General features: G+C 37.6%; 1 non-coding gene across 1 annotated transcript; it reads right to left on the reverse strand.

The window, feature by feature from the left end:
* Nucleotides 1–1,319: 1,319 nt before the first annotated feature.
* Nucleotides 1,320–1,426, reverse strand: LOC141682648 (small nucleolar RNA R71). The gene has a single exon (XR_012559877.1). It is a non-coding gene; the product is annotated as a small nucleolar RNA R71 (small nucleolar RNA).
* Nucleotides 1,427–7,395: the final 5,969 nt, after the last annotated feature.

Raw genomic sequence — 7,395 nt, forward strand, 5'->3', positions numbered from 1 at the left:
GTATGATATCCTAGTATTGGTTGAGCTTATTCGTCTTATAAGCGTCGTGAACTTACGAGATAGCGTGTTAATTCTTAATGAAACGAAAGTGAATTTAAGGATTTAGAACTTGCCATGCTAGCATAGGTTCATGTCATTGTTATGCATGATTCGTAGGTAATTTTAACCATCTTACTTGACTTATGTAATCAAGATAAATAACTTGTGCTTAAACCGTTATGTTATCAAATTCTATAGACATATAGGGTTTCAATATAATTGGTGCATATTCAGCTTCTATCTCTTTTGTGGATGTCTGGTAGAATGGTACTCGTGTAACGAAAGTTGGTGTTTATCAGTTTCGTGTTATTTGATTAGTGTCATCACCATTGCATGCTAAGGTTAAGAATAATAAGGCTATTGAATGAAGTATTTAATGAAGTTAGAATCCCATGTTTGTCATATATATCAATTCGGTCAATCTTATTCTCGTAGTTATAATTGTAGCATAATTCTTAGTTATAATCAAGCTAAAATTCTTATCGTCTAAGCATTGGATAATAACCATACATTGTTGCTTAGGTGCATAAATTGGATAGTTAACCAATAAAGTCTCTGTGGGAGAACTAGAAAAGATTTTATACTACTTGCGAACTCGTATACTTGCGTGTATTATTAGCGCATGTTTAGCGACTAACAAGTTTTTGGCGCCGCTGCCGGGACTGCAGTATTAATTTATAGTTTATGTGCTTTCCATCATTAGTCGTTAAAGTTCATTGACTCGGACATTGTTACTTATCTGTTTCCTTGTCTTATTTCGAGGGTGTATGCATACGCGTTCGCGTACTCGTAAGAGAACTCTGGATAAAGCCGAGAAAGAACTTGTGGTAGTTTGTAGAGAAGTTTTTGAGGAAGAAGAAGAGAAAGTTGAAGAACCAGCATTAGTTGAGATGGGTGATCAACCAGAAAATCCGAAGGCTTTGATGGACTATTCTCGGCCTAAGATTAATGACATTCAGTCAAGCATCATCAGACCAGCCATCAGGGCTAACACGTTTGAGATCAAGTCAAGCATAATTCAGATAATTCAGAACTCAGTTCATTTTGGGGGTAATCCTACTGAAGACCCAAACATGCACATCAGGGATTTCATCGAGATCTGTGACACTTTCAAGTTCAACGATGTGTCTGAAGATGCCATTAAGTTGCGATTATTCCCATTCTCTTTGAGGGATAAGGAGAAGTGTTGGTTACATTCTCTACCAGCAGGGTCTATCACCACTTGGGAGGATCTTGCGCAAAAGTTTCTCACTAAATTCTTCCCTATGGCGAAGACTGCTGCAATCAGGAATGCTCTTACTCAGTTTGCTCAGCAAACTGGAAAATCTCTGTGTGAGGCTTGGGATCAATATAAGGAGATACTAAGGAAATGCCCACACCACGGCATGCCTGATTGGATGATCATAAATTATTTCTACATTGGATTGAGTGCTACTTCTAGACCCATGCTTGATACAGCATCAGGAGGAGCCTTATGGGCTAAAAGCTACGATGAAGCTTATGAACTCATTGAACTGATGGCTTCTAATGAGTACTAAAAATCCTTCCCAAAGACTCACTTAGGGAAAGGTAGCAGGAATTCTGGAGTTGGATGCAGCAACTGTTATCGCTGCCCAACTTAAGGCTTTGACGATGAAGGTGGACACTTTGGCTAATTATGGAGTTAATCAAATCACTAGTGTTTGTGAGCTATGTGCTGGTGCCCATGAGACTGATCAGTGTGCAATTTCTAATGAATCAGCTCAATATGTGAGCAACTTCCAGCAATTGCAACAACCAGTGTCAGCCACCTATCATCCCAACAACCGCAACCATCCTAATTCCAGTTGGAGCAACGCTCAGAATGCGGTTCAACAGCCTTATCAGTAGTATATAGTTAAGCAATACAATCCCCTGGTTTTCAACAACCGCAATATGCACCAAACAACAACTTCAGCTGCAACCAAGTAATGAAAAATCTGAATTAGAGGAGTTGAAGCTTATGTGTGTTAGGCACAAAACACCCGCTAATAATTCACGCAAGTAGTCACGTTCGCAAGTAATATAGAATAATTTCTAGTTCGTTCCCACAAAGACTCAAACTAATTATGTTCAATTAACACTTACTCACCAATGTATGATTACTTCTCAATGTCAAGACAATAATACGTAGAATTGATCAACTAATTATTAACTATAATTAACTACGAGAATTAAATACTTAATTGACACTTGAATTAACAATATTAAACACACATGAGATCATAACTTTATTACTACTTCCTTCAATAGTTATTATTATTACCCTTAGCATGTAACGGTGATGATATTAATCGAACAACACGAAACTGATAAAAGCCAACTTTCGTTGTACTAATACCATTCTACCAAACATCCAAAATTCAGATAGAAGTTGAATAGGCATCAATTATGTTGAGACCCTATATGTCTACAGAATTTGACAACATAACGATTTAAGCACAATTTATTCCTTATGATTACACAGGGTAAGTAAAACGGTTAGAGTTACCCACTAATCATGTATACACATACATGAACCTATGCTAGCATAGCAAGTTCTAAACCTCAAGATCCACTGTCGCTTCATAAGAGATTAACACCCTATCTTATATGTTTGCGACGCACATAAGACGAATAAGCACAACCAATACTAGATATCATACAATCATCACACACTAAGATATTAAACAACTAACTAAAGAATTCCATAGTAAATCCGTTACGACCACATGATCACGATTATCCCATGATTGAACTCATCGTCACCACGGGTTCATATGAAAACATGATAATAACACACAAGAATAACTAATAAAAATACTTATTAAAACCAGAGTACGTCACAAGAGTAATAAGTGAAAGAGATGTGTCCTAAGTCCAATCATGTATGAGGATTTAGGAATAACTTTTATATAATCTGGTTTGATTTCATTGATATTAATAAAAGACTTGTTTTGTTTTTTATTGCGGGCTTTATCTATGTTAAGTGTTTAAATAAGATATACCACAGTTTAGAGTAAAGCGTTTTATGGATAATAATGAGACCTAAAAGATGATAACTCTAAACTTATATAGTTCCTGGTCGTAGGATTACTAACTGGTAATTAATAATCCGCAAAGATCAGTAAATACTATGCTTACTTCATTATGAAGGTTGTCTGTTCTCATAGACATTTATGTGGTGACACTATAGCTAGTATGTAGGTGCTTATTATAGAATAAGTTCACTGAACATGACTCACACAGCTGAACAACTGATGGAGTTCACTCACGTGTCATCAGTTGTTCACATAGTGATAGTTGTACAAGTATTCTTAGACTTGAGGTCATCATAGTCATCTTGTGTACACTGAACTATGCTTTGGTTTAGTTCTTACTATCCAAGGACAATTATAAGGGCTCTACTGGGTATAGGAATTTGTACATGAAAATACTGTATGATTAATAAAGGATCTACCCCTTCCAGTGAAGGAAGAGAATGTTCAATGCTGATCCACTTATGCTAGTTTAGGAATCTCTGGCCAGAGTGAATGAAATTAGAAAGGAGTTTCTAATTTACATTAATTAGAACTAAGCATAGTGAATGGGAAAGCATATGATTAAATAAGATAGGCTTGACACAAGTTCCATACCTTGTATTTAATCGTGACATTGCAGGGTAGAAGGAATTGATTGTACGGTAACTATTCACTGAATGGGTTCTTGGTATTCTAAGCAGTGAATTCGTATAATCCGGATAATCGTGATCAATGGTCAGCGCTTGTGCTGACGTCATGCTGACGTTATCAGATGACGTCATGCTGACGTCAGCTCAGCGTTTGGGGTGCGTGAGGCGCATATGCACGTGGCGGCGCGTGGCTGACTGTCAGTCACGCGCCTGACAGCGTGTGTGCACGTGGGGGCGCGTGGCTGACTGTCAGGCACGCGCCTGACAGCGCGTGTGCGCATGGGGGCGTGTGGCTGAGCTTCTCGGGGCGCGTGAGGGCGCGTGGGTGGTCAGATTGGGGCGTGCTTGGTGCCGTTGGATTCGTCTTTTAGAGACGCATCTAATGGTATATTATATTGTATTTTCTGAAATTGTTTCGGACTATTTATAGCGAACAGTAGTGTATTAAAGCTGTTTTTAACTGTTTTAATTACTTTTAAATGCCTCATGTGATACATAGAGATGTATAATGCTTAGACTAATATGCTACATGATTTAACATTCCTACCTTTACGTTTATTCATGCTTATATATGTGATATATGCTTAACTTATCATGCGATGATAGATTTAGGTGAACTTAATTAATATAAGGCGTATGTTAGAGAATCTAGTATAGTGAAATTGTTTCATGACCTTAATATGAATATTATGAATACAATCATGAGATTCTTGTGTTTATGAAACACGTAATTGAATATGAATTTTCAATATTGAGAGAAAGGATGATTCTATCAACAACAGATTTCTATCTGTAAGAAAAGGGTATTAAGTGACGCCACTTGACAATGCTCCCTCCGATCTGGGAATCATCTGATTATCGATTATTGATTTAAAATATTTAATTTAAAAGGAAGAATCTCTTTATAATATGATTATGATTGTAACGTAATATAATCCCTCTAAAATTGAATAATATCAAGTAGTAATTGGCCAATGACACAACGGGCTTGTGTCGGTCAAAGCCTTCCAATATGGTAGAAAATAGTTCTTATTTTTGAATCATTGTCATTTCGTGCTACAGCCGAGGGCTTTGATTTCGAAATAAGAAATACTTGTCTATTACATATAGATGTGTGCATTGAATTAGAATCTAAAGGTCGTTATGTGCTACAACCATGGGTCGTTGGAGACTGATTCAATTGTACGAAACGTTGGGTTAAACTTGACTTAGAATATTGAGTCTGTCGTGCTACAGCCGTGACTCAATTATTCAAGAGGCTAAAGTTTTATTAGGGAATAACATAAGATGTAATTGACAAAAGTTGTCTGCCTATTGAACATCACATGGCGTTCGTGCTACAGCCGAGGTTATGTGATGGAATGTAGGATCCCTATTCCCACTGGCATTATGAATGCTTAATTTTCACTTAGGGGTTGTATAAATTAGATAAACTAGTGGGAGCCATTTATGAATAAAGACCCGATTCATATAGTGTTTTGAAATGAAATTGAATATTTGCTAAGTGTTGTTATGTGTTCATCATTTACAGATTTACTATATACGTTATGTCTTCTGCACTATCACTCCGGAGCATACTAGATGCTCACAAGTTGACTGGTCCTAATTTTGCTGACTGGCTTCAAAAGTTGAGAATTATTCTCAGGGTTGAGAAGCTGGAATATGTGCTTAACTCACCTAAGCCTACTGAACCTGCTAACGATGCACATAATGATGAACATATTGTGTATCGTAAGTGGATAACTGATGCAAATGTTGCTCAATGCATCATGCTAGCTTCCATGAACATTGTGCTACAGAAGCAACATGAGCATATGGATGCTTACACTATCCTTATGTATCTATAAGAGTTGTATGATGTGGCAGGGAGGATAGCTCGATATGAGATATCGAAGGAGCTATTCGGTTGTACGATGTCTGAGGGATCATCTGTGAATGACCATGTAATTCAGATGATCAATTTGATTGAACGTCTTGGACAACTTGGTTTTGCCATGGATGGGGAGCTGAGCCAAGACTTGGTCTTGCAATCACTTCCGAGTTCGTTCTCGTAGTTTGTTGTGAACTTCCACATGAATAAGCTGGATGTCAGCCTGCCTGAACTCCACAACATGTTGAAGACTGCGGAATCGAATTTTCCCCCTAAGAAGAGTTCTGTTCTTCTAATTGGTGAAGGTTCCAATCCTAAGAAAAGGAAGAAGAACCCTTCCAAGAAGAAGAAAGTATATGAGAAAAAGTCGGTTCCACCAAAAGCTGAAGACTCCAAGAGCAAAGTCGTTTGCTTTCACTGTAACAAGGTGGGGCACTGGAAGAGGAACTGCAAGGTTTACCTTGCAGAATTGAAGAAGAAGAAGGGTAGTGAGACTACCGCTTCTGATTCAGGTATGTTCATGATCGAAGTTAATATGTCACTAAGCCAAATTTCTACTTGGGTATTAGATACCGCCTGTGGTTCTCATATTTGCAATTTGTTGCAGGGACTAAAGGGAAGTAAGACTCTTGAAGAAGATGAGGTGATTCTACGTATGGGCAATGCAGCAAAGGTTGTCGCCATATCTGTAGGATCATTTAGTTTACATATGCCTACGGGCAAGACTATTATTTTGAATAATTGTTATTACGTTCCCTCTATTGTGAGGAATATTGTTTATATTCCTATGTTGGATTTGGATGGTTTTTATTTATTATTAAGAATAATGAATGTTCTATTCTTAGAGATAATGTTCTTTATGGACGTGGTACTTTAAATAATGGTCTGTATGTATGTGACGTAGAGCATAATTTACTTCAGATTAAAAAAACTAATAAAAGAAAAAGGGATGATGAAAATCTCACTTTCTTGTGGCACTGCAGGCTTGGTCATATTAGTTAAAATAGACTGCGGACATTGCATAAGGAAGGGTTACTTGACCCCTTTGATTTTAAATCATATCCTACATGCGAGTCTTGTCTATTGGGTAAAATGACCAAATCTCCATTTAGTGGACATGGAGAGAGGGCTGCAGATTTGCTAGGATTGGTACACACAGATGTATGTGGACCAATGTCTACGCAAGCCATGGGTAGATTTTCATACTTCATTACTTTCATAGATGATCGATCTAGATTCGGATATGTGTATTTGATGAAACAAAAGTCTGAAGCCTTTGAAAAGTTCAAAGAATATAAGCATGAAGTGGAGAAACAAACCAAACATAGTATTATAACTCTTCGATCAGATCGAGGTGGTGAATACTTGAAAGGAGAGTTTCTAGATTATCTCAAAGAAAATGGTATAGTCTCCCAGTGGACTCCTCCATATACTCCACAGTTGAATGGGGTATCTGAAAGGAGAAATCGAACTTTGTTAGACATGGTTCGGTCCATGATGAGCTATGCGAATCTTCCAGTATTCCTATGGGGTTATGCATTGGAAACCTCAGCATATTTACTGAATATGGTGCCTTCCACATCTGTTCCTCAAACTCCATATCATGTCCAGCTTATGTCAAGAAAGTTGACCCAGATAAGCTGGAATCTTGATCTGTAAAATGTAATTTTGTGGGATATCCTAAAAAGACTTTAGGGTATTACCTTTACACCGATCATCGGGTGTTTGTCTCCAGACATGCTACCTTCTTGGAAAAGCAGTTTATCCTTGAAGGAAACAGTGGGAGCAAAATTGAACTTGATGAAGTTCAAGAAGCACA

Source organism: Apium graveolens, chromosome 1 (genome assembly GCF_009905375.1).
Source record: "Apium graveolens cultivar Ventura chromosome 1, ASM990537v1, whole genome shotgun sequence".
Taxonomy (NCBI): domain Eukaryota; kingdom Viridiplantae; phylum Streptophyta; class Magnoliopsida; order Apiales; family Apiaceae; genus Apium; species Apium graveolens.